Genomic DNA, 12268 nt, shown 5'->3' on the forward strand with positions numbered 1-12268 from the left:
CAATTGATCATCTGTCAATCTTTTCCTAAATTTTGCATCTTGAATTCAAGTGTTTCAAGCGAGAAACATAGTCTCTAATAGACTCATCTTCCTTCTGTTTGATGTTATGTAGTTGGGCCACAGGGCTCCACCTATCACCACTACGTGCAAAGCTGGGCACAAAATTTTTTTTAAACCTGGTGAAGTTAACCTTGTCCGCAGGCTTAAGGGTTCTGAACCACTGATGAGCTTTTCCTTCTAAGGTCACATCATTGAACCACTGATGAGCTTTTCCTTCTAAGGTCACATCACTGAACCACTGATGAGCTTTTCCTTCTAAGGTCAGTGAAAAAGCGTGTATCATGGTCACATCACTGACTGGTCCGTAGGTTTCACATGTAGATTTAAAAATCTCTACATGCTGGATAGGATCTCCATCCCTAGAGAATATTTGGACAAGTTTTGAGATGATATGGGGTTTCATTTGGGAAGGTCGAGGTTCTAGAGTAGAACCCAAGTCCATGACCATCCCCCTACCCATCTCAACAGAGCTAAAATATTCAACAAGTTTGTCCTTGTGGCTCCATTAAGGTCCATAGATGGATCGTTTCTAGGTCTCTGGGGAATTGCTCCCCCCTTCCTAGACCTCGTCCCCTACCCATATTGGCTCTTCTTGGTATCTCAGATTCATGGACTTGTCCGATTGTGGTATCCTGGTGCGATTCCCTAATAGTATCCTCTGTGCGTCTGTGTATAATTAAGAGCTCCATATCTTGTAAGAATGTAGGGTGATTGATCATTAGCTCTATGTCCTTCTTGGTATAGAGCCGGTCCTCAACTTCTACAGCCAAGTTGGCTATGTTACCCTCTTCTTCCCTAGTTGTCACCCCTTCCTCCATTCTGGATTCCTCATTGATGGGTTCCAGGTTCGAAATATCCCCATCGCCTCTACCTGTAGCAATTTCAAATTCCTTTCCTCATGATTGAAGATGGTTAACATTATCTATCTCCTTTCTCTCAGCTCTTGTCCTATGAGTATCAAGCTCTTGTTCCCTTAAGCTCAGTTCTCGGAGTTGTCGTTCCACCTCACTTCGTTGGAAGTCCAATTCCATTTCCTCGATGGTGGGAAAGAATATTTGACCCGTCCTAATTGCACTTTCCATATCTCGTCTAATTCGAGGGGTGCTAGTATTTAACAGCCTAGAATTCAATGTCTGGAATGGCCCTTCTTGTCTTGGACTGAGTCTAGCGCTAGTTGATGGACCCATGCTCGCAGATTATGCTTCTTCATCATGACTGGTTTGGAGACCAAAAAATCCTCAAGCTATATCAATGATCCCATTGGACTTGGTTGGAGAGTGTGGTTTGTCACCTTCCCCAAACCCAGTGTATCTCAGCCCTTCTTCCATGGATTCCTCACTACTTGTTTCTATGGTGGTCAAGTTTCTCAAGACACTTGAGTGTGTGCTTGCAGATTGTCCCGATCCCACACTTCTTTGACAGGAAGTTCCTGGATGATTTGATGCACTATTGTCAGGCGTAAGACCATCTCTGATGAGTTTTCCAGTTCTTAAGTGCATGTATGTATGATTTGATAAGATAGTATCCAACCCAAACTGATTCAATTCTTGGTTTTATCGCTCTGTTCAGGAGGCGTGAATTAGCAGAGAATATTTCACGTCGTGAAATAGCAGGACTTAGTTCACGTCGTGAAACTGCAAAACAAATGGTTCACATCGTGAAACAAAAAGTGTTTCACGCCGTGAACTACTTCAAAAGTGTTTCACACCATGAACTATTTTGAAAATGGTTCACGTCGTGAAAGTCTACTGCACTTTCTCGTGATCCAATTTTTCTCCTTAAGATTAAATTCCTTCTTTAGCCAACCCTCATAGCCTTAGTTTTGTCAATTTGTTGGTTTTGGTCTTCTCGTGAAACAATAGGATTTTCACGCCGTGAAACAAAAAGTGTTTCACGCCGTGAACTGCTTCGAAAGTGTTTCACGCCGTGAACTACTTTGAAAATGGTTCACGTCGTGAAAGTCTACTACAATTTCACGTGATCCAATTTTTGGCGGACTAAATCGTGTCAGAGATGTTAGGATAAGGGTTTCTATTTTTGGAATGTAATCCCGTGATTTTTGGCTAAAATCCCAGCGCTGATTTCGTGAGCGACTCGCGGCGTATTGCACGAAAATGGTTCACATCGTGAACAACTTCCTGAATTTTCATGTGAAGTTTTTTTCATCGAGAATTTGTAGTCTTGGGTGCATGATACTTATCCAATTGATGAAAACTAGATTGTGCCAATGCTAGGGGATGAAATGCAAGCTCCTGGCTCAATTAATGGTCCCTTATGTTTTTTTTTTGAATTTTTAAAAAAAGAAGAAAACAACACACAACCTACTTCTTCACGTTGGTGTTTTTTGTGGTGCTAACATCAAACTTATCAAGACCAATGAATCCTTTCCTAAACTACTTTCCATAACATTCACACCATCAAAACTATAATTTTTTTTCTCAACCACACACACCTTATTCATCCATTTTCCATACAATGCATTACCAAAATGCAAAGGCAACAATGAATACTATGCAATGGGAGCTGGAACTCAAAGAGTATGCAAGAAACAAAGATGTTTCCTCGGTAGCGGTGCTAAAATTTTTATGCTTGACACACCTCCAAGAGGGAACTCTACAAGATCTTGTTTCTATGCTCTATGTTACTTTCTTACTTGAGCTTGTTTTCTTTCAACACTCCCTCTTAAGCTGAAGTATGCTCTCACACATATTCCAAACCCCAATTTGCATTTGTTATTACTACTCCTCAAAGCCAAATTTTATGCTTGACACACCTCCAAGAGGGAACTCTACAAGATCTTGTTTTCTTTCAACACTCCCTCTTAAGCTGAAGTATGCTCTCACACATATTCCAAACCCCAATTTGCATTTGTTATTACTGCTCCTCAAAGCCAAATTTTATGCTTGACACACCTCCAAGAGGGAACTCTACAAGATCTTGTTTCTATGCTCTATGTTACTTTCTTACTTGAGCTTGTTTTCTTTCAACACTCCCTCTTAAGCTGAAGTATGCTCTCACACATATTCCAAACCCCAATTTGCATTTGTTATTACTGCTCCTCAAAGCCAAATTGGAAATAATCTTCAAACCATCACCAAAAGATCTTAGGTGTTACACTATGAAGAAATCCTATGTATCACCTGCGTTCAAGGAGTATTATAAAAACCCCTTACATATTTTTGTGAATAAAATAACCCTTTTTCTTCATAAACTTATGACCAATTTTTTTCCCAAAATTGGTAAAAAAAACCCCTCTTGTAAATGTAATTTTGTATTTTTTTTAAATTAATACACCCCTCCTTATGAACTCATGTGCATATTTTTAGGTGAAGCCCCCGGGCTAAAATATACGTGAGTCCACATAGGAATTGAGTTCACTTATGGAATTTGGCCATTGTTGCATAGTTAGTCTATGGTAATATATGTATCTTCTCATCTTGTTGAATCTTTAATCTTCTTTTGTGTGGTGAGAAAACCTTCTAGGTCTTCAAAATCTTTAGACTCTTCCAATCCATATATGTTCCCTTCATTGAGAACTTTATTAATCCATGTGAGCATCATATATATCCAATGCATAAATGTAAAAATCATGTATATATATATAATCTATGTCAAATCACATCCACAACAAATTCCTGCTATATCCAATCTATATCTATAAAGTAGCTCTTTGTAGTGATCCATATTGCCTTCATTCACCTACTTGCAACCAAAGTATCATCATATGCATCCACCATGTGTGCATATCTCCATTGCATTCTTCTAATGGTAGTGTCTATAACGTGTCATGATATGCATCCCATGCATGTCTCTTAAAGAAGAAAAATGTCCATTGCATTCTTCTAATGGTAGTGTCTATAACGTGTCATGACATGCATCCCATGCATGTCTCTTAAAGAAGAAAAATGTCCATAAGGTATAACAACTTTGATGCCTACATCCATAAACTTTGTTATGTGTCATGCGAACACCACAAGGGGACTATATCACATCATTGATGTGTCGTGAACACCACAAGGGAATTATATCACATCCTCTCTATTCGTGGAATTCTAATCCTCTCATCCTTCACTTACATAAAATTGCTTATGGCATGTTCTCTATGTGATTTTTCATCTACACCTAGACAAATGAGAGGCCATGCCATGACAATGATCTATCATCAATCAACTAACTCCCCCTTGCTTTGGGAGTTTGAACATACCCATGTGTATATGAGAACTTTTTCAAACATCCATCCTTAGGATGATGCCAACAAATTGTAATTTATATATGATTTACAATGAGATGAAGGTAGGCAATGATGTAGTAATGGGGAGGAGCATTATTTTTATAGGGGTTTTACTTCTACCCCATGGAATAATCTTATGCACTCCCTTGGGCATTTAGCAAATCTCTCTCTCTCTCTCTCTCTCTCTCTCTCTCTCTCTCTCTCTCTCTCTCTCTCTCTCTCTCTCTCTCTCGTCATAGAAGATATATTACCAAAATTACTTTACAAATGGCCACATGGCCACCATGTGATGTACTAGCTTTCCCTCACTACTCCGAACCACAAGTGTAGCTCGGAGTACCTTCATCCAATATATAGCCATGTCATTCTCCACCAAATGAGCTGACCACAAGGAAGAGACTTGCCACAATAGTAGCTCTTTTATATGACCTATGTGAGCTGTAATACCCACTTTTGCATCAAATATGAAGGCATCCCTAGTTAACCAGATATGCCACAAACCTCTAAACCTGAAAAAATGAAAGAAAATTGAATGTTTTGGGTTATCCGACCCATTCGGAATCTTGCCAAGAATCTAGTCTTTAACCTTTATAGGTCTCTCTCTCTCTCTCTCTCTCTCTCTCTCTCTCTCTCTCTCTCTCTCTCTCTCTCTCTCTCACACACACACACACACAAACACACACACACACACACACACACACACACACACAATCCTTCTCAACTTGAAGACTTTATGAATCAACACAAGAATTTGGGTGGCAATATGTGCAATTGGGCAACAAGGAAAATGTGCCACCAAAGTTGTTCTCTTTTCGGAGTTTGCCTACACATATTTTGTCTACATCATGTGGTGATGCAAAACGGAAGCATGTAGCATTTGATTTAGCATGGCGGATGGGTCATGGGATCATGTTGATCCACTCGTGAGGCCACGCATGGGTAATGCGAAGAGGATGATGAGTTTAAGGGTATTAGAACAAGGTGGTCTTTTCAAAGTTCAAAGGGGAGGGATCAAGCAATGAAGAGTATAATGAGTGAATTGACAAGTTGGATATGTACTTCAAGATGAACCCAAGAAGTGATCGTGTGCTAAGGTATATACTTTGCCTAACACACATGTTCTTTTAGGTGCCATGTGTACACATGCAATGCATGTACCTCTCTCTCTCTCTCTCTCTCTCTCTCTCTCTCTCTCTCTCTCACACACACACACACACACACACACACACACACACACACACACACATGTGCTTGCATGTTCCATATGTACACAGGAAAATTTGCAATCTCTCTCTCTCTCTCTCTCTAATAGTACCTTCCCATGCCCCAAATAACACGGGCACAAATCTATCAGAAGATAACAAGGTTAAGAAGCTAGAATCTAAGAGTGCCAATCACAACATAGTTGAGATTTCCTTCAAAAACTTGACCAAAACTTGGGATGAGCAATGGTGTGAGAGTTGCATGGCCCAATTAACTGATATGTAGCAGAGGTCTTCACACAGGCACTAGCATACACATGCGACACTGTACACCAGTGCTGAAAATGGAAGTCTTCCCATCAAGTAATCTTGGGTCCTAGAAGCTGCTACAGAAGTCTTTTAAAAAATTTGGTTTTCAAAAGAAAACCAGGCTCAATATTTGGTCTTCCAGATGGGAAGACCAAAATAAAACTTATTTTTGCTTGGGAAGACCTAAGTAGGGGAAATCTTCCTGGATTCGCAAATATATGTATAATTTTTTTGGGACCAATACAATAATAATAATATGTGTGTGTGTGTGTTATTCAAAAAGCATTACATCTTTTTTTTTTCAAAAAACTGGCTGTTTATATTAAGAAGAAGGAAGGAGACAGGTTACAACGTGTTAAAAAGCAGCTATTTTGAAAATCCACATGGTAACTGGTCATGCACATGCATTCTAGCTTTCAGAGTCTCTATTATACGCATCCTGCTAACTCTGCGTTTTTGGTACTCTCTTGTTCTCTGCTCTTTCTTAGCTTGATGGCTTACAACCTCTCCAAGACACCCACGTCCAAACAATGGATCTCACTGCGGAGTAATCAGCACTGCAGAGTGCAAAAATGCGTGATCCCACCAGCGCGGGCGGCAACCAGATGATGAAGGGAGGTAGGTGGTAGACCTGGAAGCTGGTTCCTCTCGTGGTCCTTTATGTAGAGGTAATGCCTGGTGAGCTATTATTGGTTGTTGCTTGGTGTTGGGCTGCTGCTAAAGGTTGGGTAGGTTCTTTTGCTGGCATGAGGGAGGGCTCTTTGACTTGTTCCTGGCTCTTCATGTGATGAAGTTGTTCTTTGGCTTCTTTTAGTTCCTGAGCCAGCCTGGAGTTTTCATCCATTACTGCATCAATGATGGCTTCTCCTCTCCATTGTTCTTCTGTATTGGGTTTCCAAGGGTTTGAGTGAGGGATTAGGACTTGATGGGAGGCTGAATGTAAAGCTAAGGGAATGTGACTGCTGAGCATTTGATTTGATCTTGCAGGTGAAGCTGATGTTGTCGGGCTCCTCCACTCAGTGCCCATGCACTTGGGAGGGCCACCGCCCGAGGAGAAGGAAAGTCTTCGATGCAGGCTTAAATGGTGAGAAGCTTAAAGGGGGATGTGGGAGATGGTGGTGATACGAGGGCCAGAGCCTACCTCTGCTTCATCTTCCCCAGTTTCCCGCCTTCGACGTTTCTCAGCTGAAGATTCGTACATTAACGCTCAAAAAGCATTACATCTTTGATCTTTCCACCCTTACAAAGCTTCAAAAGAGGAGTTATGAATGGTGATGTATAGTTAATCTAGAATCAACATGTGATCACTAAAACCTGGCCGCATCACGAAATTGAGCTCTGCGCTTCGTCTTCCCTAGCTTCTCGCCTTTCTTTAAACCTGCAGGCGTAGGCTTTCCTTCTCTGCGGGCGGATGCCCTCCCCAGTGCATGGGCACTGAGCAGAGGAACCCGTCCCTCATCAGACCCCAGACTTCTTCAGCATCACCTGCAAAAGTAAACCAAATGCTCAGCAGTCACTTCCCCCTAGCTTCTTCTCCCTCAACCTCTCATCTCGCCCCTCACTCAAACCCATGGAACCCCATTCCTGAAAAACCTTGGAGTGGAGAAGCCATCATAGACGCAGTAATGGACGAAAACACCAAGTTGGCGAAGGAATTAAAAGAAGCCAAAGAACAACTTCTAAACATGAAGAACAAGGAACAGTACAAAGAGGCATCCCTTTCGTTAGCAAAAGATCAGACAGCAGCAGAAGTAGCCCCCCAGAAAGAGGCAGCCTACACCTCCACCCCAGGTAATAATTCGTCCAACACTGTACACGTAAGTCTTCCAATAGAACAGGTCAGAAGCAAAGTAGAAGACTATTCAGAAAGATGTCTGGTTGGTTTACTCTTTGGTCCGAGACCATCTAAGGAAGCAATGAGAGCTTGGATAAGGGACAGCTGGACCCTGCTTGGAATAGAGGTTACCCTTACTCAAGCCCTGGCCAAAGGATATTACCTCATTTTATTCAAAGATCCTAGCATGGCAATGAAGGTCATTAGCTCCGGTCAATGGATGTTTAGACATATCCCCTTCTGTTTCATGAGATGGACAAAGGACTTCAACCCAGATGGCCCCAAAACCTCAGCATATCCTGTGTGGGTTGAGCTCCCTAATCTCCCCATCCACTTAAACCCATGGATCAAATCTATTTTAGCACCACTAGGTCAAGTCCTAGTTACCAAAGCCTTCTCAGACTACAACCCCGCTTGGCACCCCCAAGTCCTCGTCGAACTTGATTTGTCCCTCCCTCTGCCAGACAAGATAGAAATAGGGTGTGGGGAGTTCTCTCACACTCAGTCAATACTCTACAAACACCTTCCAAACTCTTGCTTCCATTGTGGGAAACAAGGGCACCTCATCAGAAATTGTCCCATCAAAAACCCACAGCTCATTCTCCCCCAAATAGCTGAAAAAGTCCCCCCCCCTAACCCGAGTCAACAAGCCCTTCCGAACCCCTGTCCTCCTCCTCCTAATGGAAGCCCAAAAGAGCCAGATTTCGTTCAAGTCAGCAGAAGGAAACCCTTTTCCAAGCCCAAACCCCCTCACCCCCTAGTCAAACCCAACAGATATTCAGTTTTAGCCGCAGTCCCAGACCCAGGTGACACGGAAGAAGAAAATGACTGTGTAGAAAATACCCCTATTAACAAAATGAGGTTAGATAAGGAAGTCGACAACCTGGACGCAACAGATATGGACACATCAGCCATTCTAGCTCTTGAAAAGAGCTCCAATCCACAAACAGGAAACTCCAATGACATGGAGATAAGCAAAGAGCTCAAGAGAGGCAGAGCACACCTGGGAACCACCCTCAGTTAGTCACTAAAGGAGGCATGAACAAACCCCCAAATAAAAGATAATGAAAGCTGCAAGCTTCAACGTTAAAGGACTTACAGATCCAAAGAAAGCACAGCTAGTAAGACAATGGTTCAAAGCCAAAGGTCATTTGGATATTATCTCCCTCTAGTGGAGATTAAGACTTCAGGAGAGGAACTGAAAAGAAGGCTTTACACCATCTCCCCTGATCACTTTTGGATATACTCTCTCCATTCTCATGGATCTGGGGGCCTTGCAGTGGGCATCCATTATGATTGTATACAGGATCTAAAGGACTTCCACATTGACATCTAAAGGACTTCCACATTGACATCAACAACCAATGGATAGTAGTACACATGAATAGTTTCACCTTTGTAGGAGTATATGCCCACGGCCCACAGAAACAGAGGACCAGAACTTGGAACTCCCTTCTAAGGCTAAGAGCTCCTTTGCTGATTATGGGGGACTTTACAATGGTGGAAACACTCAAAGACAGATTCAAATCCAAAGGACAATCCCTTTTTGGCTCAGAGAAGCAAGCATGGGAAAAGGTAAAACACAAGTTCAATCTGCAAGATCTGGGACAAGAAGGAATCTTCTCATGGCAAAACTACTCAACAGGAGATCTCTCCAGAAAAGCCAGGTTAGATAGAGCATACGCAAGTGGTGAAATCTACTCTAAATACAATAGGTGTGAATGCACTGTAGATATTACCACATGTATTTCAGATCACTACCCCATCATCACAACAATGGACAATCAAGACCTCAGACACAAATCAAGATGGTTTCACACAGATCCAGCTCTATTTAAACTGCCCCTAGTTCAAGAGGAAGTCAAACACATCTGGGAATCCTTTTTCAGCAACAATCTCTCCCCGGCCAAGGCATGGAGTCTGGCAGTCAAGTCTACCCAAAACCTACTCAAGCAGGTCAGAAAGGAGGTTTCAGCCCACAGATCCAGTAGACTCAAAAATCTCCAAGTGTAGTTGCAAGAACAAGAATCCTCCGCTGACCCTACTAATACCAACCGGATCACAGCCAAAATCAAAAGAGAAGAAGAAATAGCTCTCCAACATACTATGCTTTTTACCACGGAATGGTGGGCAGGTAAATCAGACAGGCCATGTCAGGAAATGTTTAAAATGCTCAAGGTCAAACAAAGACAAGAGCATATCCCCTTGCTTAAAAACAAGGAGGGAATCCAGGCTACGAACCAAGAGGAGAACAAAAAGCTACTCACTGACTACTACCGCAACATTTTCCAGGAAGAAGGTCCCCCCTCCACAACTAAGGCAGCCGCAATGGAGGCAATCAAATCAGTCAGACCTAGAGCTGTCCCAGCCAACATAGCCTGTACACTGGATCAGGATATCTCTCATGAAGAAATCAAAGATGTCATCTTCTCCCTCAAACCCAATAAGAGCCCAGGTGAGGATGGACTGCCTGCTGAATTTTTCCATACCTTTTGCGATGTGCTATCAGGTCCCATCCTCAAAGTATGGCAAGAATCACTGAAATATGGAGCATTGCCTTCACAAATCAATGAAGGCCTGATCAAGCTGATCCACAAGAAAGGCCCCAAGGAGATCATGGGAAATTAGAGACCCCTCACAATGCTCAACAGTGTCTAAAAAATCATTGCCAAAGCTTTAGCCCTCACCAGGCTGAATAAACACATGAAACAATGGATAACAAAGGAACAAAAAGGGTTCATCAAAGGCAGGTACATCTTGGACTCCATTATCGCCCTATGGGAAGGCTTTGAATATGCAAAAAAAAACCAGCCAGGATTTCCTGTTTATCAAGATTGACTTTGAGAAAGCCTATGACAGAATCCAGTGGGACTACATCCTCCAATCCCTCAGAGACATGGGTCTGGGTCCCCAGTTCACCCTTATGGTAAAAACCCTATTTGGAAATGCCAAAGCTAAAATTATCTGCAATGGAGAACTGTCAGACTCATTCCCTCTTGAAAAGAGTATCAGACAAGGATGCCCTCTAGCTCCCCTGCTCTATGCCATAGCTGCAAATGGTCTTAATTGGCTAATAAAGGACAAGATCAGCAAAGGAGAACTAGTTGGAATCAAACTACCCAATGGAGAACAAATGTGCACTCAAATGTTTGCTGACGACACTAACAGTCTTATAGCAAACGAAGAAGAGAACATCAAGGTACTCTGGAGTTGTCTCCAAACTTATTGTGAAGCCTCGGGATCCAAAATCAATCACAGCAAAACATGAATCAAAACCCTCATTGATCCCCCGCCCTCTAGGCTCATTGATACAGGCTGTCACAGCATTCAGGATGGTGAGATCTTCAGGCTACTCGGTATACCCATGGGCTTCAAGGTGACGCTGAGACAAAGATGGCAATGGGTAATGGAGAAAATAGAAAGCAAGCTACTGAGATGGAAAAGGAAGCAACTATCACTAGCAGGGAGAATTATGGTTCTTAACTATTTTATCATCCCTTCTACCATATATTTCCTCAGCTGCTGGAGACCCCCTGATGCTGACCTCAATGATCTCACCAAACTCTGCAGAAACTACCTTTGGGGAGGTGACCCATGGATCAGGAGAGCAGACCTAAAGTAAAATGGGACAACTGCACGGTGCCCAAAACCAAGGGGGGATTAAAGACATTCGCCTGTATGCTGACAGAATGGCCGCCAAATGGATCATCAGAGCTCTGGAGAACCCCATTGAAGACTGGGCACAGCTATTGGTCAAGGACACCCCTAGGTTCACTATCACTGGCCACAACAAATGGTCCAATCTTCCCATCACCACCCTAGTAGCCTCCAAGCACCCTATAACCCCTAAAAGGGAGCCAACTAGTTACTTCCATTTGGAAGGCCTGGTTCAGAATTAAAAGTTTCCTTTCCATCAGACCCAAGGACAACAAATCAGAAGGTATCTTAGCCACCGACTCTTGTTGGTGGTCTATTCTCCCTCATACCCCCCTTGAGCCAAAAGAAGAGAAAATAGCCCTTAATCTCCACAAAAAAGGTCTAGTAACCTGGGCAAATATTTTCAACCCCCACCAAGGCACCTGGCTCACAAGAGCAGAGTTGGTAGCCAAATTCGACTGCAGAACCCCTGAACTAGACCTAATCCAAAGCAGAGCAATTCTATTGAACCCTCAGGAAATCTGGAAAATCAGCAGACCCCCCACCTTCAATATCCTAGCCTTTCACTGGTTAAAGAACAAACCCCTTCTCCCCATCCCTAATTTAGAAAAATCCCCCCCAATTCATGTCACTCTTAACCGCAGATGGAATATCACCTGGGACCGGAAAAAATGGTACAACACTCTCAAGGAGCTGTGGAGCTCACACATTGAACCCAAGAAATCATGTCTTGCATGGCTGGTTGCCTACAGACCCATTTGGACACAAAGCAAGGCTGCAAAGCTTAACATCGCATCAGATCAATGTGCAAGATGCGGCTTACCTGAGGATGACCTACACATCTTCTTTCACTGCAAGCACATCTCAAATACTTTCAAAGAGCTACATGCAGCTATTCATAGTTGGGGTAAAGATGTAAATTGGAAGAATACAATGTTAGGAGAAAACATTGGATGCTCAACAACTCTTTGGAAT

This window comes from Cibotium barometz, chromosome 7 (genome assembly GCF_041138505.1).
Source record: "Cibotium barometz isolate CiBa-2024 chromosome 7, ASM4113850v1, whole genome shotgun sequence".
NCBI lineage: Eukaryota > Viridiplantae > Streptophyta > Polypodiopsida > Cyatheales > Cibotiaceae > Cibotium > Cibotium barometz.